This window comes from Dromaius novaehollandiae, chromosome 17, assembly GCF_036370855.1.
Source record: "Dromaius novaehollandiae isolate bDroNov1 chromosome 17, bDroNov1.hap1, whole genome shotgun sequence".
NCBI lineage: Eukaryota > Metazoa > Chordata > Aves > Casuariiformes > Dromaiidae > Dromaius > Dromaius novaehollandiae.
Genome location: NC_088114.1, coordinates 5,502,715 through 5,529,867, shown reverse-complemented (window position 1 = coordinate 5,529,867; position 27,153 = coordinate 5,502,715). Strand labels below are relative to the sequence as shown.

Below are 27,153 nucleotides of genomic sequence, written 5' to 3'. Positions count from 1 at the left end.
ATCCTTCAAACGCCTGGTGAAATTGGTATACAAGAAAAACCACACAGAAACTTTTTAATTAGGGTCCCTGATAGATGGCAAGGCATAACAAAGCCTTTTGTGTGAAACAAAAGTCTTCCATTTTTATGGGTCAGCAATGTTCCTGGTCACCTGGCTAGCGAGAGGAAGAAGATTTCCCTTTCCCTTTGGTAGCTCAAAAAATTACTGAGTGCTAAATATATATATATATGCCAAAAAGAGCCTCTGTGAACAGAGGCTCCCTATAAAAGCCCAGGGCGTTGCTTAGTGCTGCCCCCCTGTACTTCCCTGCTCTGTAGGTTGCCTCCTCCCCGGCTGAGGGAGGCCTGACTGAGGCCCAGGAGGAGGCAGGAGAGGTTTGAGTGCACCAATCAGAAAAAAACTCACCCGCAGCCTGAGCGGGATTGGCTGAGCCTGGCCGAGGTGGGCGGGGGTGGCTGCCCCCAGGAGAATCTGCCCAGCAACACAGAAGTTTCTAGCAAGAGCTGGGTGTTGCAGCCTGACAGCCATGAAATGGTGGTGGTGAGGAGCGTTGGCGTTGCCTGGGTGCATAGGCTGAGGCTTTCTGCCTTCCTCAAGAACTGCAGTTCTCCCAGGGCCTTTCAGCTTGGCTGCCCAAGCGCACAGGACGGGGGTGAGGTTTCCTGCCTGAGCGCGCGTGTTTGTTTTCTCCCCTGTCTTTGATTAAGGCATGTGACAGTTTGATGCCCCTTGGCTGCAGACAGTGTAATTGCTGAAGGCTTTGGGCTCGTGCACAGGGCCTGCCCTTTGCCATCGGGTGCTGGGGTCAGTGGCCCTTCGGGGCTGGGTGCCAGTTGCAGCTGGCAGCAGTTGCAGAGGGCCCGATAACTCAGGCAGGGCTGCGGCCTCTGGTGCAGGGGGAGTTGGGCAGGGGTTGACTGGGAACCCCACACTGAAACTGGTTTGGAGAAGTGCTGGGGAGTGTTTCCACTCTATGATACTGTGAGGGCCATAGCTTTCCCTTCAGAGGTAAGTTTTTTTGTGCATTTAGGCTTTTATTAGCTCGGTAATGGCATGTTGGAATATGATATATTTATCATGGGGTTGTTCTGAGTCTCCTGGATATTCTTGTTAATTCATAACCATAGAAGGCATTTTACATCACTTTTTTGGAGCTCTCTTGGCCTGTTCTGCTGTCAATCTTTCAGTGTATAACTGTAAAACCTTTCAGATTTTAGCTGGAGAACCCTTAAATCCTATGGGTCATGCCTGCCAAAAGTCAAAAGGTGGAGCCCAAGACCAGCCAGGAGTGGAGGCTGGGAGAGCTGCAGAATTTAGGGGTGAAATTGAGCCCGAATGTTCCACTGCCAGGTGGTTTCCTGTTAAGCTCTAGGGCCTAAGCGTGAGCCTGCGAACTGAAAATGTCTGGACACAAGTTGGGAGGTAGTAAACAAGCATGTTATTCAGGCCCTTGGGCTCTGGAGGATTAGAATGGGGAATGCATCTTGAACCAGACTAATTGCCTTTTTCTCTGTTCATGGTCTGGGCTTCAGTGAGCTCCGAAGGGGTTCCTGTTGAGAAATTGTATGTGGGGCGGCATGTTTACTGGCAATGTCAGCTGATGTTTTTATGATATATTTAAATAGCAATAACTTTCTTTTTTTCCTCCTCTGTGTCCGTACAGAGAGTTGTGAAAAGAGCATGTTGAGATCTGTTCTTGGTGAAAGTGTGCAATTGCGCTTCTTTTCTTAATTACTATTTTAGCAAATACTTTCTGTGTATAAATCCACACAGGAAACCTGACAGAATATATATAAAGCCTCATAACCTGACATTAGTTTTCCCAGGTCAGTGACAGTGCAATAGAAATGACTGAAGTAGGTATTTATTGGATTATTTCTTAGTGTTCTGTATCCTTTAACTAAAACAAGAGCTAATAATTATTCACTGGATATTAATATATGTTAGACTACTGAACTAAATCACTTTGAGTTTTGTTGTTGCAGTAGAATTAGTTAATATGGGTTGACTTCATGCCCAGTAAAGCTTGTCTTCAAAGTTACCAGACATTTTGTACCTTAAGCTTAGGATGTGTTAAGGTAATTTGTGATAATCAGGCTGACTTGCTTGTCTCCCATTTCCCTCACACAAATGTTTTCACAGATCCATATGTGTGTGTATAAACTTGCACATGTAACTCTACTTTTCCTGGAACTTATTCCTGTAAATTATTTATGTCATTAGTAGAAACAAGAAAACTTGAGAGCATTTGTCTGAGCCCTATGACAGGTATAGATTCTTCTGTCCTAGTTGTGGCTGTATCACTGAAATAACATACCTCATGTACAGACCACATGACGAGAAATGAAACACATTTGTTATTAAGTCATTGAAAACAAGTTTAACTGTCTTACTTTTCCAAGAATTAAATTCAAACTGTTAGTCTCAGCTGCTGTTAACTCCCCTGTAGGCAAGACAGTTTACACCAGCTGTTGGTATGTGGTGTAAAGGTTTACCTTTTCATGAAAAATTCCCTAATCTTTCATTTACATTATGCAGTTCTTTAACCACATAGCTGTTGTCCAAAAAATAGTGCTTCCAAAACTGCTTCTAAGCAATTCACCTTGAGTAATTTGTCCAATACAGAATTTCTTTCTTCTACTCCTTGCTCACACTGAAGCCGGTGGCACTGTCTTTATGTAGTTCCTGATGTTCCTTCAGATGAGATTTAAAATGAAAATTTTGACTGCTGTGGCAGTGAAATCTTATGACGGTCTTACTCTGGTTTGCTGTGGAAGTGAAGCTTAGGCTGTCATTCTGGCTGTGTGTGTCCCTGTAATAAATTTCGAACATACAGGCTAATTTCAGACAAATGTGACTGGCAAGTAGAGGTCTCAGAGACAGTTAAATTTCTAGGCATTTGGGAAAGAGAGAGAAATCTGCCCCATCTGTGGGATAAGCTGCAGTGGCAGTTTACACCATGCTAGAGTCAAGGCAATCAAAAGGAGTGAGTACTATGGCAAATATCACAACCATAGGAAACATTTTAGTCACAGCCTTCACCCTCTTAAACGTCAATATCTGTGAATCAGCCATGAGACACAAACTTGGAAGAACTGGGCTTTATTCCTTCTTGTTTCCAAGACTAGGTGAGAAGGGTTGTGTTCTTTATCCTAAATTTCTTGATAATATTCCAGGTTTAGTTATACCATTCTGTTGTCCTTTGTTTTCTCTACAGTTTCAAGTGGAGACCATATTCTTTTAGATTTTGTCCTAATTCTTAAGCTGGCATTTCTTGAAGCTGGCATTCCAGATGGTTGTATTTCATGGTTGAGTATATTGGTTCAATATATTACTCCATGAAGTAATCCCTTTATGGAGACGCTAAAATACTTTTAGTGTCCTTTAAAGACTGAACAAAGCCACATTTTTGGAAAGGGTCATCTCCTGCATTGTTAGCTAATGGAAGTGGATTAATTTGCTGTGTGGCCACACATCCAGATCTCACAAGGAACAAATGGATATTGCCACAGAGGAAGGGAAGCCCTTGAAAATCTGGTTCCCCATTTTAAATTCATCTCTAGCATGCCTTTGCTAGGAGTAAAAAATCCAAAAAGCTGATGGATCCTCCAGAGGAAAACTGTCACGTTTTTTCCTTCAGTTGAATCATGAGTTTTAAGATAAAAGTTTACTTTCTAAACTGGATCTCACTGGAATTCCAGGAAGGAAGGAAGAAACAAACCTTAGGTTCAGTCTCTGAAGGAAAAAATAAAACATGCCATGACTCTAATGTGTGATTCTGGCCTAGACAGTTTTAGTGAGTTTGAGAATAAATTATTCTTTCTCCTTACTTCTGTTTTTGTTCCATGTCTGCAAGGTTTTTTGTAGTGTTTGTCTTTCAGTGTATTCAAACATTTTGTTCTGTGTATTTTGTGAGCTTAACATTGTTTCTAAGGAAACCTTACAAAGCATTGACTATGATTATATCTGTCATTAAGTATTTCTGATTTTTCAGCCCTATTGAAATTACTACCATTTTGTATCAGCAGAGTCAAAATGCTTTAGTACATCAGCTAATTTATTGATGGCTTACTGGGTTAGTGGGAGTGTCAATAGAATGACAATCAAGCAGAATAATTCCCGTGGCTCTTATTATAGTTTTAATCAGGGTTAGCAGAAAAAATGTAATAAGAGATTGTTCAATCAGACAAAAGTAGTGTTAATCCAGCCTTAAGTTTTGCTATTTATCCATCTCATTCCTAATAACAATCAAACAGTGTAGGTAGCATGAATACAGCTTGTTATAGCTGTGACAAATACATTTATTTGCTGTGTTACAATTTACCAAGTTGGCAGATACTAATGCGGGAAATGGATTATTGGTTAGTCACACATGCTGTTTATTGCATGGTCCTAAGAGGTACTGAGTGAAGGAGAGTGAAAACCAGAATTTTTTTAGCCTTGTGGCAGCTGTGAAATTCAGGATGAAAATGACTCCTTAAGACTTTTGTTAGAGCTGCATTTAGGAAATGGAAACTTTTTTCTAGACTTCATAAATGGAAGTTTTGTTTTGAGAATTCTGAGTTCTTTGTTAATTTCTTGCTTCTTTGTGATAAAAAAGGAAGAAATGAATGGAAAGTTAGAACCAACATAATTTCCAAATAAAATGGAAAGGTTTCATTAGAAGACCTTCGAAAGAAGCCTTTTGAAATTTTCAAAAATAACTTGCATGTGAATTTTGGCAGACTAGGCAATTCTTCCTGAAGTTTCATGTCACTCTTGTGACGTGGGATCAGCATGTCATTTTTCTGGAAAAAACTTTTATTAAAAATTTTGACTTGCCACATATGGTTCAGTAGGAGTGTAAAAAGATACAGTTTCTTGACAAAGCTATGGCAGCCGTAGAGCTAGACAAAATTACCTTTAATGGTTGGGACCCAGGTCTGTAGTGCAAATAGAATAGACTATTCATTGACTTCTGAAGTAAAGCTGTGCTCTCTACCTCCCAAAATGGCTACTTTGCCCATTTCTGCTGCTTTTCACCATTTCAATTTTAGCTTGGATGATTATGTGATAAAATAAATCAACTAAACAACATTGTGCATTACAAAAAAAAATTCTCAAATGTTCAGTGCATTGTCTACTGGGACAGATGGACGTGTTTGAGAAGTACTGGCACAGATCTAACCTTACAGCCAGTGCTGCACCAGCTCCTGTGTCCTCCACCCAGTCCCACTCCCCTTGGAGAACCCTGTGTCTCTCTAACCCATCTAGACTGCGTAATCTAAAGTAATTCCATGTCAGTGCTTTTCCCTTGCACACAACTTTAGTTTGGCACCAGAAAGATGTATAGGAGATAAAACTTTTAAAATATGTTCATAGAGATAGTTTAGATCACAAGAATAACTCCGTACAGAATGTTCCTGGCTACAGGAAAAAGAATCCAACTCAAACACTGTCAGATTTCTGGAATCAGAGAGGTACTGAATGTTGGAGGTAGTTCAGAGAGAAGAGTGGGCTGTAGGGGCTCATATAAAAGGAAACATTAAAAGAGTGAAATACGTATAGTTTGGCTGAGCAGTGGCTACAGAGAGACATAACAGCACACAAATGTTTGAAGGATCTAAGCACCAAGGAGGGAGTGGAATTCTGAATGCTAAAAAGGGATTTATCTAGGAGTAATGGATGAGGCTTTATGCAGCACATCAGGAAAATATTTCTGAGAGCCTTCAGCTCTGCAATGCTGGGGCATTAGCCATGCCTGGGGAGCTCTAATGTGCCAGAAGTACTAGGCTAGAGTGGGCACTGAAGGCACTTTTCACTACTGAGCAGGCTTTCGTATTCTGGCAAGTTGAATTTTCTGGATGTGATTCATTGCTTAGTTTTGGAAAAATGTATCTGCCACCTCCATCAGCTGTTTTTAAATTGTGAAATCTGTGCCTCCTTTAATTCCAAAGAAGGCTATTTTGACCGTAATGAACTGAAAGATTCTTGCTTAATCCTGTGTTCTGTCATAATGTGAAGGGCCACTAAATACCATAATAGGGGAGCAGTATTATATATGCAAAGGAGCACCTGCATTAAAAGCTTCACCTTGAAGATGGAGATGAAAGGAAGTATTTGTGGACCTTTTAGAAGGAAAGATGATAGAATAAGGGAAGGCAGGATCAGAGAACAAGTACTTGTGGTTCCATAGATCCTTCTAACTTGCAGAGACTTGACCTTAAAATGATTTGGCATAACCTAGACTTTGTATGGTTTCTGGTGAGGGGGAGTCCGCTAGACAGACACTTTGCTTTATTGAGCCATCCCTTGGCCAGGTACATATCCAGACAGGGCTGTTAAAGTCCTGCCACATGTGATTTTGTTATCGAAACTGTTCCATACAGTTTGTCTCTTGATGATGGTTTTTTTGTGTATGATAAGACACCCCTCACTTCTCCATAATACCTCCTTTAGCAGGTCTTTTTTGACACACTGTATAAGATAAAAACTTACCTTACTTCAGTGATGAAGAACAGCAGCATTTTAATTATTGTGAAAATGCTTTTGTAACCATGAGCAACTCTAATTTGATGTCAGGCTTAACTGTTCCTTAAAACTGAAATTACTTGTCCTTGGAGATGCTGAATAATAGCAGATATCTCTGCTATTGAACTACCATGTCTGTCTATCTTGCTGTTGTGTTTCTTTTAAAAGAAGAGGGATACTTTGACAAGGCAAATAATCCCCACAGAAAATTAATGGCAGGAGAGACAGTCTCAGACTAAAATATAAACAATTTCTTCTTTCTTTGTCTTTCTGTCAGTTTTCTGTGATACTGGCAGATCTGTAGATGAATTGGAGAAGGAGGTCTTGGTAAATACAGGTAGACTGCCTGAAGTCTCACAGGGAGTTTCATGACAGAGAAATTAGTGCAAATAGTTTACTGATGGGGGATTTTTAAAAAGGCATATATGCCACTGATCCTAATGATGCAGCGTTCATTGACGCATAAGAGGAATGTGTCTCTGTTACGTGAATTGTTCAACAGTACACATTAAAGAGCTGATTGCTTTCCAGAGGTAGTCGATGAAGTTTTGCCAGTGAGTTCAGTGACAGCAGGACTTGCTCCCTTTACAGTACTGAGAAAGAAAAGAATGCAGAGCGATGCTTCTGCCCAGAAGATGAAATTTCCGGTATAGTTTTTAGTGAAGGTGGAACTTCAGAAAAATTGGGGGTTGACTTTGGTTATGTATTCCATATATGTTGTCTAAATGTCTTTACAGTCGTGGGAAGTCTCTCTAGGACAAACTTGGGCTGCAGCTCAAGAAAACTTCGCATGGCAGCATTCTTGTTTCCAATTTTACCTTTGGCTAGTAAATAAAACTTGAAAGTGTGCAAGAAATTGTGTGAGGAGACTGATTTGAACTTAGTGAAAATTTTTTTGTTACCATGGATCAGATAAGATTTCAGGTCCATTTTGTTTGTCTCTGTCACTACGCTCTCTATTTTTGCTTAATAGAAGGAGCTTTTGGGAGGTTTGTCACCTGCTCAGCTTTTACTGAGAAGTAGTATTTTTGGGTAAGAATGAGCTTTTCCTACAAGAATAAGGAATTTAAGAGGAGGATTTTCACTTTTTTTGAAATATCCCAGCTTCTTCATTGAAAAAATTGGAATGTAATTTATTTTGATAAAAGATAACTGTTTTCATCAAAAGCTGAATATTTTGCAACATTTTTTTCTGTTTTCATCCAAAAATGGAAACACTTTCATTGGAACCTTCAGGGGAGAAAACAACAAAATATAGAAGCTTCTCATGGAAAATGGTATATGTTACTTGGCCAGATGTCTTCTAATATAATTCAGATAAATTTTTCAGACACAGAATTAGAAATGGTGAGATCTCTCATAATTTTGTTGAATATTTTCCCTGAGGTTAATGATTAAGTTTCAGTCCAGTATTTATCCTTTCCACCAACAGGGAAAGATCTCTAAAATGCGTTCTCTTTAAAATGCTCTTTAGAATACATATACTAGTGTCTAGAAGTATATTTCGAGTCTTCCAAATGCTTCTGGAGACAAATATTGTACTGAAAACAGCCAAATTTAGATTTATGCAGGTGTCTCTTTACTAACGAGACAGCTGTGTCCACACCCTATCATGAAAGTATCAGAAATTTATCATCTGTTTTTGCATGGTGGACACAAGGGCAAATTGTGTAAGTAGGTGTGATCGTTGAGCTCATTTGCCCTTTTTAATCCAGGTTAGGATGTAATCCAGAGAGAGAATTACCTTCCTAGACAGATTTGTTGTTTGTGTGTTGGTGCAGAACTCAGTCAAAAACTCATATTGTGCATAGTCAATAACTGTGGCCATTGAAGCAAAAGTAGAACAATTAGTAACCGAAGTGAGCAACGTGGGGAGTTGAATGGAGCAGTCTGGTGAGGAATGAGACATATAGATGCCAGCAGTAAAAAGTGGGAAAATAAAGTAGAACATCTGTCCAATTTACCTAATTGTGTAATAAAAGAAATCTTGCTTCTTAAAGTAGCACACAGAAAGCTTGTGCACAAAATAGTCAAAGCATTGCGCCATTTGAGAAAGGGAAAGGTGATAATACCCTTTGCTGCTGGAAACCTGGCTGGCATGTTTTCTTTGGGCGAAAATATTTTGGTTTAGTAGGCTGAATGCAAGCAGACCTGGTTTCTGTTCCCAGGTCTGCTACTAACCAACTGGGTTTATTTTCCCCAATTTGTCCCTGTTAACTTTTTCTCTATCTTGTCTTAAATTTCAGACTCTTTAGGGAAGAGTTGCTACAGGTCACTGTGATCTCAGTCTTGTCCGGACTTGGCAGGTGTTATTGTAATACAAACAGTATCTCCTAATTAAGAAATCCAAGATGATAAATTACAGTAAAAAATATTTTTCATACGAATACTTAATCTGAGAAATCTGTGCCCAGATATCAAGACAGTATTGGATAAGTAAGAATAAAAATTTTTCAGAGTATGTGATAGATATGTGGGAGGGAAAGGGGTCTTGCTAAAGTATTAATGGAATATCCTGCATGAAATTTTTTCAATTCCATACTTGAAAAAAGTTTAGATACACGTGTCATGAGATGAGGTAAAAGAGTAATGGGTATGGCCAGCCAAAACCTGTGAAGTGAAATTCTAAAGAAAATGGTAGATTACAAAATTCACAACCCAGACTTTTTTTGCCTAGGTATCGCTTATCTGAGAAACCCACAGGGGAAAAAAAACCCTCCTGATTCAGGAGAGAAGCAAGTTTTGAAATAAGAGCATTTTCTGCAAGCTTAAAATTCCGGAGTTTGACTCAGGTAAGTAGAAATCGAGCACAACATGGGTGAGTACTCCCAATGCTGAGGCCAGTATATGTTGTGTTCTTTACCATGTCAAATATTAGCAAGATATGAAGAAGCAAAAGTTTCAGAGTTGTGTAGGTAATTAGGCTTTGGATTCCTGATAATGATAAAAGTAATTTTATATCTGAAACATTGGACAGTGCTCCCTTAGAGAACAAATGAAGAGAGTGAAAATCCTGTAGACAATGAACAGTGAAGGCTATGTAATAGTCTTATCATTTTCTGTAGCAGCCTTGGTTGAGAGCTGTAATTAATTATAAGAAAATGACAAATGGTCAAGGCTGTGCTGACGGCAGCGGCCCTGGTACTTAACACTGTAATGTGGCTGGGGAAGAGCTTGTCAAATCAAGCTTGTGTCAATTTATTAGGCAGCTATGTGTGCCAGCTTGAATAAAAGGAAGAAAATATACAAGCTGGAATGTTACCCCACATATTAAATATTTGGGGAACTTTGATCATGTGTATACTTTAAAGAATAATCTTACTCACCTGACTTCTGTGCCAGATGCTTGCTTACTTTTCAGTCACACTTCACCTAGCAGGCCACTGCCGAAAGTCTGTACATGGTTATTGATTGCCTTTCCAAGTATCAGGGGAACAGCAGTCTTTGCGTTTGGCTCAGGATGTAGTCAGATGCTTGTCAGTAAGCTGCAAGCATTTCACAACTTGTTTGGTTTAATTCTTAGCAAAACCTATGTTTCAGAATGTTTCCTTCAGCTGCTCTTCTTCATCCATGTGCTCTGTGGAAATCAAGACAATCACATGGCTACATTGTTGTGTTAGCACTTAGCCAGGACTGGAATCTAACATGCTTATGTTGTTGATTTCCTGCATGACCTTGGCTCACTACTTACTGTGCTTTTCTTAATTTCCCCTTTTTTGTCTTTCCTGTGATTCCTAATGACAGCAACTACTTTTTTGCTGTAGTGACCGCAAGAAAAATTTCAATGGGGTAAACTCATGCAGAAGATTAATATTTGTACATAAAGCTTAATGTGCAGTTTGCTTTCAGCATGCCCTAGCATGCCTCTTACCAGGTTTTTTTTTTTTTTTTTTTTTTTTTGGTGTATCCCAACAAATGTGGCAAAAACCTTTGAGTGAAGCCAGGTGAATAAAATGTGACAAGCAATGTCTAGGAATCTTGGGCCCCCATGTTCTTCCAACACTAATATGCAGTCCTTGGAAAGAGTCATTGTATTGTCAGTCCTTAGGGAGTATCATTATACAGTCCAAACAGGCTTATTTAGGAAAGGGACATTTTAAGGCCATCATGTATTCTGCTAATTCTCCCTGAGCAGCAGCCCGTGGGCATTTAGCACAGATGCTACTAAAATTATGATATATTGGGAACTTTGTCAACAGTCCTAAAACTTGAGGTTCCAGTTATATGGCAAAGTTTAGGGAGAAATTATTATAAAACATAAGGATTCTTACAGGCCCTTAATCTTCGTTGATCTGTGTCTTGCTTTTTTGAAACTTTATGTATAAATTTTTGTAAGGGTTGAAGAGATCCTTTATGTATGTGATCACACTTCAAATTGTCTTCACTTTTCTCTGAATATTGGCTGTCCAGCTGTTTAAGTAGTTAAATTGTGTTTGACTGGTATTATGTCTTATACCAGGATGAGAGGGTGTGTGATAGTGCTGCTTGTGCTGGCTCTTCAAGTGGCTGTCACCACCTCATCCTGTTTTTCACCCATCATTAGACCATACTGAGAAAAGGTGACTGATATAACTGACCCCTTCTGCTGTCTTGCAACATGTGCCAGATTAGGGCATCTTTGGCTGAACGTTAAGCATACATCTACTGTGATTCAATTCTAAGCTGTGCTATAAATCTGTCTATATAGATGTCTAAGATATGGTTGACATGCAAAAATGGTTTGAAGTGATGAATTGCCAGTTAATTTCTTGGTTTGCCCTAGGAGAGTCTACGTTTCCACAGAAGCGTGTGTTCTCTTTTAAGCAGGAGTTCAGGAGCTGGAACTCCAGTGATGTGCATTTTACTTCCACTGCCAGATTTCGTATTCAGGGGATTCTCGCTGTTCCTTTTAGACATGGGCTGGTGTCACAGTCCTCTGGACTGTGGGGTGTTTTTTGTTTGTTTTTTGTGTTTTTTTTTAAGGCTATGGAGATTATATGTAAAAGCTGTCCATGAATTGCTTTCAGACCTTCTGATATCCCACTGTACTGGGGATGAAGTCCCAAAGAGCCATTAGAGTGGTGCCACAACACTGCAGTAGCAGAGCAGCCTACTGCCACTGCTTGCCAGGACTTGAGAGAGGGACTGAATACTATGGTACCGTTGAGACTGGCCACCCTGTAAATACTGAGCATCTTGCACAGACCAGTTTGTGCCCGAAGGGGACCATTCAGACATGATAACACAGTTAAAATGAGTGGATTCTTGACATGGATAAGAATCCTCGTGTGGGGCAATGCCACTTGCACATTAATGGCACAATTAAAGTTGGCCCTCAAGCAATTGGCAGGCCAGGATGAGGGTTTTTTTCTTGGTTAAGTTTGCTGACTGAAGATGATGAGTCTGTGCTTTTATTTTTTGTTGCTGAGGCTCAAGACATGAAAATGTGTCTGAAGTCTTTCATTTCCACCTATTGAAAATGCTTTAAAAAGGAAATAAGCAGATGGCTCTCATTAGCACAAGAGTGCTTTAATCTTTTGCACATTTTAAATTTTATTTTCCTTTCAATGTTTGTAAGTAAATTGGTATAAAATTAAGACTTCACCAGAGCAATTGAATTTCACACATTTCAGTCCATGAAAGGAGAGGTGGACTCAGTCCAAATTGCGACAACTGATGTAATCCTGGCATCACAATTATCTATTATGATCAGCAAATGCATTCTAAGTGAATGAAATGCGGTGAGGCTGGCCCTTACACGTCTTACTCGAGCAAAACCTGGTGTATGACTGGGTATCTTGATTCTACAACTCAAACAAATAATTTTTATTTTAAACTAGAAGAATACAGACCTCATCATTTTAAGGAATGCATGCAAGAAACTGTGGATGGAATTTGCTATTGGTATAAATTGGCAAAGTTGCATAGATGTCAATGGAACTATACAATTTTCACCACAAAAAACTGTCCCAGCAGCATGCTGTGGGGGTCAGCTGGCAAACGTACTAAGTTACCTGGATTCTTCATTTGTCTCTCCAGCTGAATGGTGCTCAGCCCATGGGTGAATGGGATCCTGATGCCACGTTCTGAGGAAGCAGAGGTTCTTAGAACCCCTCTCTTCACATCTTTGTGTCTTCAGCTCATTCTTCTGCAGTTCAGGCTTATTAAATTCTGTTTCAAGCCAGGGTGTATGTCCTGAAATGGCAGATGCCACAATTTTTGGTCCTGCATGTGTTCAGTCAAAATACAATTCCTGAGTGAATAAATACAGGAAAGGCAACGCTTTCTAGATATTAGAAGGTCCTGACTTCCCTTGAAGTGTTATCGTGAGTTGTACTTCATGTCAGAGTGGTCCTTAAGACATTGGCCAGGGGGCATTCCTAGTAGCACTGTGCTGTACGGCTTGGAGTTATGAATGGTATTACACCAGATTTTGTGAAAGCAGTGTTACCAGTAGGTTGTTACAGAAGCATATGGAAGGTTTCTGATATCTATCCTGTAAATAGTACTCCATTTTTAAGGATTCTTTTTATATAATAGAAGTTGAGGTCTCATCCTCCTCTGTTTATCTGAGGAAAAGGTAAGGTTGAAAATTGGAGGCCTAGTAGATTCGCAGCATCAGAAAATGAAGTTGAAGAGGCTTGTGAGGGACGATTTTTATTCTGTCTGTTTAAATATAGAATTGGATATTGTATGGTGAGTTTTCTACTTCCTAAGATGTTTGTTTGTTTCTGAAAAAGAATGTTTATTTTTGGTGCCACTCTGGAACATTCTGATGAAAAATTAGCGTAGGGTTTCAGTTACATTGAGGCATTTTATTTTGAGCTTAGCCTTTTATAATATTAAATGTTTTAATAGAAAATGAAATACATCTCATTCTGGAAAGTTATTTTTAAAGGGGAAAAAAGAGCATTCTCACTTAAATATCAAAACACTCATATTCTGGTATTATCTAACTGCTTTATTTTGAATGAGGGAAAGTGTTCAATACTGTGTCAAAATCAAAATAACTTTAAAAGGCTTGGCATTTTGAAAATATTCTGACTGATTAAAATATTTTGGATGCAGTTCTCTGGACAAAGTCAGCTGTTCTATATAGGCTGCTGGGGTGGACAGATAGTTTTAACTTGTTTTGCTTTTCTGGAATTTTTAGGGCTTTGGGGGTTCGAATGTGTTCCAGATTCAAACTAGGAGAAACTAGCTTTACCTCCTTCTTGTTACCTTTAATTTTTAAAATTAGGTGACAATTGATACTACTACTGACATCTTTTAAGAGATTTTCATGGAAGCAGTTCAGGTGTCATCCTGACACTCCTTTAGGCCTCAAGGTTTTATGGATGTCGAGTGGTCTTGTAGACCATCCTTCTGCCTTCTGGCAGGATAAAGTATACTGTGTTTGTCTAGAGAAACATCTTCAACATCTGCAATGGTGAACAATCCACACACTCTGAAGCCAATTTGTCCCAGTGCTGAAATAGCCCTACCATTCAAAAGCTTTTCCTGCTGTCTACCCTTGAACTACCTTGCTACATTTTCCCCTTATTTCTTTTGTTCTGTCTTTAAGGGTGAACATACTGTTGCCTTGTTCTTAACAAGTGCTTGTTCCTGTATTTAAAGATTGTTGTCATGTTCCCCCCTCATTCTTCTCAACCTGTACGTATTTGCACTTACACATGCATGTACATACAGGTGTGTCTAGTTAAAAACATGGAACTCATTTTTAATGATAACCACTTGTTTGAACAAAAGTAAAAATTGGGACCTTCAGACATTTTAGAAAGCTGTCTTTTATTTGCCATCTGAGATTTCTTGCATGAACCAGATAGAATTAGTACAGTGACAAGTCAATTATATGCCAGCATTCTTGCATGAAAAATAATGATTTCCAGCAGAAATCAGTCATACAAAGTACTGGATAATCTGAATATCTTTGACTATCAGCTGTGTACCCGTGAATTTGAAGTAGAGAGCACTGCCTGTTCCTTACATACATCTGAATTCAAATGTAGATGCCCTTTTTTGGGGGATGCCCTTTCTATAAAAAGCCATTCTGTATTGTTATATTGATACCTCTTCCTTCAGTTGTTACATGACATAATTAATAATTACCACACTGCTATTACCTTTGCTGTGTTAGTAGAGAATAATCTAAAAGATGGACTGGAACCTGGAATCAGAGTGTACAGAAACCCAGTTGAGAAACAGTTGAGGAGTACTTTCAACATGGTTATCTCGGATTACTTGAAGACAAGGAAGTGCTTGAGGGTGTATTGCTACTTTTGCAGTCACCTTAAGTAAAGACATAGACCCTGAGAGTCCAGTACTTTGCCTAAATCTGTTCCTTTCTTGGAGTTCTGTATGGGAATAGAAATGTACCCTTTAGTGTCATCGCATTTATACTGGGAAATGCCTGTGCAACAGGTAGAGAGCCTAGTCCTATTGTTTTGGTAAATTAAGTTTCAGAAGAAGAATGTTGCACAGAAATTACTCAGATTTTCACACTTATTTCACTTGGCCAGCTGCTAAATACAAGAGATTCAGCCCTGTTTTCCAATTAGTAACTGATTGGAGGAGGTAATATGATGGTCTGATAGCCCAGAATAGCCTCTGTAACCATATAGTTAAGTCCCAGTTATTTATTTCTTCAGTTCATCAGCGGCTAGATTGATCCCTTTATGCAGTCACTGGTAAATGATTAAGGTTATTAGAGAGAGGTGTTTTAGGATTAGCTAAGCATTAGTTAACCTTGGAAATCCATTCTCATAGAAGCAGCTGCTGCACTCACAGCCTCAGCATGTCAGAAACATCATGAAAACAGATAAGATGCAGTATCTTGAAAAACAGCCCACAAGGCCAGTCTTTAAATTTCTTTGTATGTTGCACATCCACATATTCATTGTGGTATGTATATAGGACCCACACTAAACTCAAGGTACTCTATTCTGTTGGTTACCATAATTCCATTAACATATGGCATAGTGATAATGAATCTTGTTTACCTAACTTGGTATGAAAGTCTTATGATTAAAAAGAATAATTTTTCATATTCTAGCTAAAAGATGTCTTTACTGCACCGTTTATTCACCTGTTTTGAATATTAAGTACCTCTTGCCCAATCAAAAGTGCAGCTTATGATTTATATCCTTTAAGTCTAGAACCTCAGGTGGTATAAGCTAGCAATTGTTTCCCTAAAGCTGTTTATATTGCCAGAATATCTTTTAATTTAAATATGTGAATTCTCATGGAAATATCCAAATGTGGCTTTTTCACTGAAGCACATTTAATATAAAAGTATTGAACTAGAACTGCCTTTTGACTGTTCTTGTTTACTCATGTTCAGAGATTACTTATTTCACGTTCTAAGGGTGAAAAAATACCAGGTCTGATCTTGGATTCACTTAGCTCTATTTCATGCTTTGTTTAACTTCACGGACCCTAATGGAGTTACTCCTCAATTACAACAATGTGAGTTAGATCAGAATCAAGCCGCCAGCTTTATTCTAAGCACTGTTAGTTGAACTGAAAACTACATAACTAAATTTCAGCAGCAGTTATCAGATCTCAGCATAACAGATAAAAGGCCACTCCCAGTAGTAGAAATCCCCTTGAGCTGGGGGAGAACAGAAAAAGGCAATTATGTGAACTGCATGCTGTTCTGTCAAGAGCAAACATTAGAAGGACTCCACTGAAATAAACTTGCTGTAGCAATACAATTTCAACACTGCCTGTAGATTTATTTCACAGGCTCAGAAGAGCAAATAGAAAAAAGGGAAGAGGAAGATAAATGAGAACTTTAAAAATAAAATTCCAATTAAAATTATTGACTTTTCATTTTATATGAAAAATGAGAATTTTTTAAATGGTCTTCCCTGTCTCATTCTCTGCACCTGGTAACAAATAAAAAGGAAAACCTGTCATTTCCTAGTAGGGGTCTACAAGCTCATGAGTTCATGAAGAGTTATCTCAGACTATAACATCTAATCTAAACCTTTAAGTGAGATGATTTATGAGGACCTTCTCATAAAAATCTGACAGTACCAATCGTATTGTACATGGATACTTACAGAGAGGATTTACTGGTGGTTTTTGAAAGGAACATAAGCCATAGCCCCATATGAGACTCGGGCCTGCATGTCTGAGGGTAAAATGTGCTCCAATACTTGCAAACATTGCCATGGTATTTCCTACATTTTATCAAGTTAAATCTCATGTGAAGGGAATTTAGATCCCTCCTGATATTTAGCAATTACAGTCTAATGCTTTGGTTAGTAAATGGGACTTGAAAGTTGACAGCACGCCTGTGGACAGCAGGGTTTTGGGTTAATACAGAGAGATGAAGAGTTCCAGAAAGATAATGCAAAGGAATGAGAGTGGATAAACTGTTGTGTCATGCAGTTTGGGGTTGCAAATGTTTTTCCACACTCCTTTGAAAAAAGGACCTAATCACCGAACCAAGTTTATTCTTCTAGCCCATGGGATGGGATTCACCTCACCTCGTTGTACATATATATCTAAAAGATACTTTTCTCAGCTAGCAGCCTAGGCCAGCTCTTCTGTCTGTCGGGGCAGCAGAAATAGGCTCCTGAAGTGGGTAGGTGATCCCACTAATTTTAGGCACCTCTCAAAGACTGGGATAAGTTGCTCTCCGCAGATGTGTTGGCCACTGAGAGCTAACTTGGTCTTAAATAACTAACTTTAAAATAGCTGCAGGCAGGTGAGATGAATCTATCCTTAGGGTTATCCTTAGGGAGGCTGGTTACCCCCTGACTTAGAGCGGCTTGTATGTTGCAGTGTGGCATGATTCCTGAATCTGTGGAATGCTGTGTTCGAATATCCCACCCGAAAGGTATTTTCCTCTAGAGTACAAAACTGGTGCTTGCATACCATTGGAATACTTTACCTCTTGAAAGAATTACTGGCAAACTATGTATTTTTGTAAGATCTTTGTTACTACTTTTTAAATGAAATATGGGGAGGCCTTTTTAGTCAGAATAATCTTTTTTAATTTGTTTCAAGCTGACGTAAAAGATCTCCTCTATTGTTGAGGTTTGGTGCCAGTATTTTGAATGTATATCTATATCAAAACAAATTAAAACCGTTCTTTCTTCTAGCAGCCAGCTACCTATATAGGCATAGTCCCAAATTTTCCTGCCTAGAAGGTTCTCCTTTCATGTTTATTCTTCCCCTGGAATATGGTTTTCTTCCATCAATCTCCTGTTGCCTTTGGTATCATTCTTCTGTCATCTTCAACCCATCCCCTAGATCTGCTGTCTCTTCTAATAGGCCTTTGCTTCTTACTGCTGTCTGCAGTCCTGCTTCACTTTATTCTTAGTGAAGTGATGCTGTTCTTTTCTTTGCCAAATTCTGTCCCTCTTAGACATCAAATCATCTCTCTGTCTGTGCCATTATATCCTCTTGTAGCTTCAGTTTCTCCTCCTGCAGGCCATGATTCCTGGCAGACTCTGTCAGCTTAAAAAGTCCTTGTGTCTGCCACAGCCACTGGCTTGGGTCATCGCTGCCTCCCAATCCTGTTAGAATACATCTTCCCCCTGACCACTGTGCATTTTTATTTCACAGTTTAATAACACGGGGATTCTTTTCAAGTTTGGTAGCATCCCTGGTGCAGTTACCTCGGTAACTGGACTTTGCCTGAGCTCTTGTTTTTGTTAACTTCTACTGGCCAATTTCAGATTGACAGGAGAGAATCCAGTGTGAGATGAGAGATAGGAATAGTGAGGTCTGTCTTTCTGAGATGCCTTCAACAAGCAATTTCATTCCCCTGGATCTCAATTTTCCAGCTGTCCTAATGAAAAAGTGCATATACTTCATGACATTTAAAGACTTAAGTTGAAATCAGGGCAATGTTGATTTTTAAGTATCTTTTATTAGGGCTAACACCAACTGTCAGACTATTTAAGCATTGTATGGGATCAATACCATATGTGTTTCCCTAGCACCCCCTTTAACCCACGTCTGTCCTCACATGCACTGTTCTTCATCCTTCGTTAAGAACTTTTTGAGCTCAAGTGATAGAGATTACGGCTCTGTATGCCTTGCAGGAGGTGTGAAATGTTGTTATTTGGTAAAGAATTTTTCAATAAGTTCAGGCAAACACCTAATCCTAATGCCAAACCAATTGCTTTGCCAGCCCTTAAAGCACTGGCTTTATCTTTAGCATTGATCTAAACTTTAGGGAAAAGCTGTCAGGAGATGAGCCACATATTGATTTGCTCTTCAAAGTTTTCTTGCTTGTCAGCTTCTGTGAGAAAGCTGATATCACAGTGCAGCATAGTTATAAAACTGGCAAAGAAAAACATTGTTTTGGATTGGTGACCCTTGAGCTTGGGCACACTTTGCAATTGAGCATTCAGTCATTTTCTCTCCAGCTTGTATTGTAGCTATTGGCCTGCTTCTAATCTAAGTAATCAAGAGGAGTCTTTTGGGGTATAGTTTCCCCTCTTCTTAGAATCTGTGCCCAGATCTTTAATGGAGATTTCCTTCACACCCAGTAAGGTATCACCTTTTTTGTTACAAAGATAAGATCTAGCATTTTGGTCCAGGTTTTGGATTTTGGTTTCCCTCTGTAATTGTTACTCTGATGATTATTACTGTTGGTACTATAGCTGATGTTCTTGCTGAGATATAGGTGCCCATGCTCAGTACTGTATAAAGTAGGAGTCAACAGCCCTGAAGTGTGTGCAATCTAAATAGCTGATAAATGAAAATGGTCAGGAAGAATGACTTATCATTGGCAATTCAGTGACAGAACAGAGAATGCAGATGACGTCTCTTATATTTCCCCCTTATATTTGGGGGATATTCTGGCTTCTGCTCTTTAAGTCCATCTGTGGAGGGCGTCATCAAGCTGGAATCGTAAATCTTGAGCATGGTCAGAGGAGAGATGAAAGAGCAGATCAAAGTATTTATGATATAGTAGGTGACATGATTACACCTCACTCTGTCTGGAAACTGTAGGATTCTCCTTGTTTCACTGCAATTTCCCAGGCATGACACAACTCACAGAAGTTGATCAGTATTTATTTTGTTTTGCTTTACCTATTTCCTCTTTTCAGAAGGAATAACTGTACCATTATTGCTTATACTTGCTTTTTGGGATAGGAACTTGCAGATAGTCTTAGATATAATGCTGTTCTTACTAGGCAGACTAAAGAAAATTTAAAAGCTTTACAAGTAAAACAGAGTCTAGTGAGATGAATGTCAAGGAATGGGAAATTTCCAGTGAAGGTAAGGTTATTTTTCCCCCTGGCCCTGAGACCGAGAGAATGAAAATAAGGAAATTAGTTTAAAAGAAAATATTTTATCTGGGATCAAATAATAAAAACCTCATTTAGAGTATTACTTCTGTGCTTCGTCCCTTCAATATGTTTTCTAGTATTTCTACAATAGTAATTTCTAAATGAAATTATTTAAAAATATGTGCAGTAGCACAGGCAGTTCTATATATTATGGGAGAAATTTATTGTTAGTTCTCAACACTTTGTGCTGGGTTAACTGCATTATAATAGATTAAGAATGCAGTGTTGACTTCTCTAGAAACATGAGTTTATTCTGCAGCTCCATTATAATATTAAGTCTCTATTTACATAGTTAACTTTATGCCCTCTGGATATAACCTTCCTTTTGTGTATGTATAAACAATATTGATCCTATATTCAAAATTTTAATTTTTGCATCAAGAAGCCAGCATTCTTTAGTGTACAAAGCAGCTTCGTTTCTTATATTTGGCATATTTCTAGTTACTTAAAAGTAAAGAGTGTGTAGAAAGTACTATTACTTATGAATTAAATGCTAAAGATATCTGCAGTTATGCAACACATTTCTGAAAGTAAATATAGTTTAGTTCTGACAGTTAAATTTTTTGCATTTTCCCTAAAATTGTTAAGGGGCAGTGAATCATGGGGAAAGGGTTCTACTTAGGATTTCCAAAAACCTGGCATTTCTCATCCCCAATATAAGGTAGCAGTTACAGTGCTATGACCCTTATAGACCACTCCTCATACATCATAACCAGAGATTACATGGTAATACAGAAGTAAAATAGATGGGAAAAGAAAGTATTCTTTTACTTGTTCCACATACAGTTAACAGACAAAGAGATTCAATGAATTAACCAAAGCAACAAAGGTAGTAAATCACAGAGTTGAAACCTATTGCAAGTGTTCGTATTCTAGCCTTCTGTATTAGACTTAAGGCCTTTTTTTCCTATCTGAGAAGTAAACCTAAGTCCTGTTGGACAGGCCAGTCAATATACTCTTTTAATTACCGCTTCTGCATACTATCTAGCATATGAAGCCTCAGTATCTGTTTTGCAAGTGAGACAGTGTATTATCTCATTGACTTGAAATCCATTAACTGTTTCCTTTTCACTTTTCTGGGAAAGAGTTCTGGATCTTAAAACCAATATGATGAGTGCAATTCTCAGCCCTATAAAAGTCACTACGTTCAAGCAGCTATAGATGATGCTTTGGGAATCCCTCTTATGAAGGATCTAGAAGCAGTGACTTCATTGCACTTCTTTCATCCATAGTCAAGAAATTTTATGTTAGTGGTATAAGTCAGGGTTACACTAATACATAGCTGAATCGTTTGACTTTTGTATGGATTACCAGCTGGATTCCAGCCTCCATCAGAAGATTGGAAGGGCTAGAGAATTCAGATTTCTGCCTAAATAACCACCTCTGTTCAGATGGATTTATTGCTCACTTACTATTACATATGCTGAGAAGATTTGTTCATCTGTGTAGTCAGAGGCTAGGATCCTTTACAATGTAGGAAGTTTGGGCAGATTCCTTTACATGTTTCACTGTAACTTAGATTTTAACTTTCAGCCTAAACTGGTAGGGCTGCTACAACAATGCTGATTCTTTGGAGGGATAACGTGTCCAGTCATCTTCAGCAAAGGTATCTGAAGACAGGAAATGCTGAGACAAATAAACACCAGAGGGAACCTCTTTTGAACTCTTGAAAAGAATGCAGATGTGCTGAAGAAACTTCCTGTTGAAGTGTAGCGGGAATCCCTAAAATCAGAAAGCATAGTTTCTGCAGACAATATAGAAGACCCGGGCCCTGAAACTGAATTAGGCAGAAGACTTGACCAGGTGAGTATGGCATTAAACAATGTATTCTTCCCAGGAGGAAGCACTACAGCTGGGCTCTGGAGCAGCAGTAGGCATGATACATCACCTTGATATGGTGCGGGAGGAAACATGCCAGCTCACTAGAGAGTTGTAGCTACAAGCAGTGTGCCAGATGCCACATTTTATGGCCTCAGCTCTTCAAATTTCTTTAGTGGAAAAAAAAGAAAAAGAAAAAGGTGTATTCAGGTTCAGCCTCAACTGGCATTAACCTTTACAGAAGTAATGTTTCAGGCAGCATTTGATGCAATACTGAGTCCCTGGGAATAGGGATGGGAATCTAATGGATGAAGTGAGTAGTATACACTAGCATATCTATAATAAAACACTAATCCTACTTCTGCTTTCTTAGCTCTGACTGTTAGAGATACGCTGCTCAAATCATGCGTAGAGTTTGGTCTTTTTTTTTTCTCAACAAAACAACTAGCCAGTATATTAAAGTAATATAATTTGATGGGTCCACCTTCCAGTTGTCTTTGATCCCAGCCCAAACATTACGTCTGTTATCATTTGTGCTGGAGGGTGTGATTATCCACTATAGATAGAAATGTTCTATTGACTGAGTCGAAGGCATTTAGTTCATCCAGAGAAGTTATTGTTTGGAGGCCAAAATGTCTCCAGTTCATATCCTAGTTCGTGTTTCCATTATTATATGTGTGCGATATTTATTTCTGTCTTTGAGGTGAAAAAAAATCTATCTAGTGGTATAAGAAGAGGGGGAGAAATGAAAGTGAATGTGTGTGGATATCTCCCCTGGCATGTCTTTTCATCTTGGCAACAGCAAATAGTAAGGGTTTCAATTCAAATTCATAAATAATTCCAAAAATGGTGGAAGAGGTCCCAATTTTTTTATCTAAGTTAGTTTTCTTTTTTTCACTAGGAGAGGGGCCCAAATCTTTGTATTAAATAGTAAGAAACTAAAAAATCTGTAGGAACTCAAAAGTCCATTATGATGCACAAAACATTTATATGAGAGAAGTAGCTCTCTCTAGCGGAGCCTCCTATGTCAATTTAATCCAAACATAAATACAGATCTTTACTACAGGAATTAGTAAACTGAAACTGTGAAACAGTCAAGCCAAACACAGAAACAGCTGCTGTGATTTATGTTTATTTAGAGAAATGCATTATAGTCATCATTGCCTTTCATCTCAGCCATAGTGTGGAAAATTACCTTCCACCGTCACAATTTATAAAATACTCTTTCAGTGTTTATCACCAATACACAATCATTACAAACAGCAGCAAATGAGCTGGCTTTTTTCTAACAGCTATACATGTTATCCAAGTAATTTATACTAGTGGTACCCAAAAATTGGGAGAGAAGGAAAAATAAGTGGCATAAAATCATTGATGTTACTTTCTACTAATAAAGGCTCCATTATTTCAGAATCACAAAACTTCCTGGAAAAGGTAACACTTGTCAAGTAAGTGTGAACATATGGAGAGGAGAAGTGTGAGACAGAGGTCCAGTAATGTGCTCACGGTTGCCAAACTGAACGGTTGCAGATTCTCAGAGACTTAGTTCTCAGCTTCCAGTTCTTTCCTCAGGCAGTGTTTTCCTGCCTTGTCCCGGTGTTACTGGAATAAGGTCTTCCTTTTCCAGTAATGTTTGCAGTTACAGGCTTACAAAGTTGGCCTTAAAAATTCCACCTCTGAAATACAAATCTAATTCTTTGGCATCCTTCATCCATACCCACATCCATTTAGCTGTGTTATTGTATAGCTGTCAGCAAGCCAGCGTGACTCAAGTCTCATAGAACAGTCATCCAAAACTGAACACACACAAAAAAGATTGAGGGCAGAGAGCATTTGAATGGCTACCCTCCCCTACCTCTGTGGAAGGCAGCCAGTTAATTTATTTAAAATAAAAGTATTTCAGCCAGCTGGATAGTGGCACTTGGCTGCCCTTGCAGGGCCTCTTTGGCATTTACTCTAGCCGTGGGGTAACTTAAGTATTCAGAAGGTGTAGAGGTAGCTATCGATACCTAAGCCTGTGCACAGAATGAAGAAATGCAGTACCGTAGCAACAAGTGGTTCAGCATAGCAAACTGAAACACCCTCGCCTGACCCTTCCTGTTCAGCCAATATGTTCTTGCTGCTGTTCAAGTTCAAGTGAAAAGCACAGATGACTGACTGCTCCCCAGTTCTCAGCGTGGTGTCTGAATAGGTGGCTGATTGCTCTCAATTCTCTTGGAAGCCTCTGTCAGGACTAATATAATATATAATGCACAGGATTGCATACCTGTTTGGAAATGCAGGCCATAGTAGGAAAAAAGATAAGGAGCTATGGGTTACGAATTCATTTTCAACAAGTTGTTTCTTTGAATTTCTCAACAAATAGATGTGAATGAATGGAAATTGATGGCATCCCTTGCATGCTGAGTACAAGAACTTACAGGCCTAAATTGAAACATGTAGGAAAACAAGGCCTTACCCATCCATATCTTCCTAGCTGTGGCATTCTTGGCTTTGAGCGATCTGCTCACCTTTTGGAGACAGTCTGTAAGCTGGACTGGAGTATCTTGTCATCTGTGTTGAAGTGGGGTTCCCTCTCAGATAGAGGGGAGCATTGCTTAGCCTTCATGTTGGGGCTGTGGGGAGCGCTGCTCTGTGGCAGGTATCTGTAGTGGTCAGAAGGGCACTCTGCACCTTGGTATGCAGGTTTCAGTAGAGCAGAGTCACAGGCTGCAACATCAGTGAGGATGTATGTTTTGTGTATAGTCAAGGCCAGGCAAAGAAATAATGTCTGTTCTTTAATTACTGAATTCTGTACAAGAGCTCCTAGCTTTAAAAGCACAGCATAGCATTGGCATTTTTTAATCAAGTATTGCCACAATTTTTCTGTTCCTTATTACAGATTGACGTATTCAAGGTCATGACTCATGCTGTATTGATTTCTTGCCAGGGGATTTAGGCCTGAAGTGATGGAATGTGTTGTGAACTGATAAATTTTTTAAAATTAGTAAAACTTCACAGTGTACTTTTAATTGTTAACATTCACTGATCAGTGAATGTATCACAGTTCTTCCTACTGGAAAAGCTTCCTACTGGAAAGAGCATTTAAAACACAAAAGCCCTTTTAGGTGGCCTGCCATATGCTCTGATAGCTTTTGTAAATGCTTTCAAAAATGATAAACATGATGAGTCAGATCCTTAGCTGGTATAAATCGTCCTCACTCCACTGGATTACAGCAGCTGTCACCCTCCGAAGAGTTGTCCAAAAGAGCCTTTCCCTAGCTCCTTGGCAGGGTTCAGCTGTGTCAGTCTGTAGGCTCTCCATGGCTCTGCAGCAGTGACTGCCCTGTGTCTGTCTTGGACACTGGGAGATTTTTTGCAAGCCAAATTGAGTGTCGCTGCTACAGAACCCAACTGTACATGATGGCTTCCATCATCACTTTCTTCGTACCCCACTGAAAGTGGGTTTATGAATCTGAACCAGAGCTAAGCAAAACTTGGCTAGTACATATTTGAATCTTAAACCAGTTTTTAGCTGTATTTCTCCCTCTAATTTTCTGCTAATGTTCTATATTTGATTGTGATGACAGGAATGCTTACTCGATTTTCTTTTTCTCTTTTTATAGTAGAAGAGGGTAGAGGACATAAAACAGTGTTGCATTTGCCACCAGAAGTATTCATGCCAGGAGCCCTTCTCTCTGTAGATTTATCTAATCATGGGAACACAAGACCTAGTTGTCCAATGCCAACTGATTTAAAATTTGAATATCAAGGAAAGAAAATGTCCTTGAGAAGAGGCAGATTCAGGAATCATTCAGCAGAATTACTTGCTTAGTTGCTTTGAAGTAAGTTGTGTGTTGATGGGACTGGTAGGTTTTGATTGTTGTTAGTTTCTGGGTTTATTTAATATTCTGATCTGTCCAAAATAGAATTTTTAAGTAGAGAGGGGGGAATCTACTAAATTTTTGGCTTCATGTGTTGTATGCCCAGCTGTGCTCTGCCTTTCCTTTTTCATCCACTTCTTGGCTATCTCTGCTCAAATGTTTGGAATAGCATCTAGACATCTAGTAGTTCAGGAGAGGGTTGATTTTTTGACTGCAAAGACCGGTGTTCTGTGAAGTTAAATGCAAAGCCCTTTTCGCTCCACATGCTGCTGTTAGTGGATAACTGGGTTTCAGCTATTCATTACTACAACAGGGAAGGACATTCCTCTCTGAATACGTTTTTCGGATTTTTTTTCATGGTGTTTTCTTATACCAGACATAATCTTGCTTCTAGTAAGCATAATCAAAGCAAGTATAAACTGTAACTGGGATGTGTCTTCAAATTGTTTTACACAACATCCAACACAATAGAGATCTGGTCCCATGTAAGCTTTCAGAATGTGAGTCAGTAAGAACACTTCATAATATGAGTCCAAATAGGTTTGGCTCTCAGAATTGGTGAATAAATTGTTGCTGATAAATAGCTTCTTGTCCTAAGTCTAAGAATGACAGAAATCAATGACTTTATCAACAGGCAGGCCGTAGTATACCTTGACTTCTGTGGTTAAACTTGTGTTGAGTATTTGCAATCTACAGCATTAATTTGCATGTCCACTAGAATTTTTATGTTGTCAGTGACTGCACAGGACAAAGGTCTGCATTCACACATGTGGTGGCTATGGCTACAATGAAAAGACTAGGTGACCAAAAGCAGAGATTTCCAATTGATCCCCAGGATTCAAGCATGTGATGCCATTGCCTTTTGGTTGGCTTTCTGTGCATTTGGAAATGCCCTCCTTTTTTCCCAGTTTGTCAAATTCTGTTTTGTGTTTTCAGTAACTAATTCCTTAGCACAAATATCAATTAGTTACTTTTCAGACCATCAAATGGTAGGCATAGTCCATGTGAGAACAAGAACCATACTTGTGAATTTCTAGTTAGATCACTACGAGGTGAGAGGAAGAAAGAGGTTTTACGTGCTGCCAGAGTCCACAGATAATGGATGATACTGCTCATTGTCGCCATCCATAACTGCAACTTGTGTTAGAGCTTCAAAAAGAACCTATCCTATGTCAGCACTGTAATATTAAAATATAATACCGACAAAGAAAAGGAAATTGTACCCCCCCACACACTGCTCTTTAAGCTTGCTTTCTCCACTCTAATTCTGGACAGAAGGGAGAACTATGCCCCGGTGTCCTCTGTGCCCTCTTTTATGAGCCTATACAGGAGGTTACAGAGGGGCATTGGTCTCTCTGCACCATTTAACACCGTGCCAATACAGCTTGCTTTGCACAGGCTGCCTGTAATAAGCTCTTACTGTTACTTCAGGTGACTTCTTTCTCATATGCAAAAAAAGAAGGATTGTGGTCCTTGAAAAACAGAACCCCTTTCTCCCCTTTCACCTGTTCACTGTTTAGCATTCACTACTGTGTGTTGCAGTGCTAAGACTCCAATAGGACTTCATCAGTCATGGTTTTGCAGTCCTGCTAAAAAGAGTTCAGATTTCATTAAACAATGTTGCATAATGAATGGATAGCGTAAAATTTAGTGAGATTAACTGGGCT

At 39.1% G+C, this 27,153-nt stretch overlaps 1 long non-coding RNA gene across 1 annotated transcript in view; it reads left to right on the top strand.

The window, feature by feature from the left end:
• The first annotated feature begins 502 nt into the window (after positions 1-502).
• LOC112991847 (uncharacterized) overlaps positions 503-27,153 on the top strand; it is an 87,355-nt gene continuing 60,704 nt past the window's right edge. Inside the window, exons 1-2 of the long non-coding RNA XR_003261364.2 lie at positions 503-652; positions 9,188-9,302. This is a non-coding gene — a long non-coding RNA (uncharacterized LOC112991847). The remainder of the gene's footprint in view (positions 653-9,187; positions 9,303-27,153) is intronic.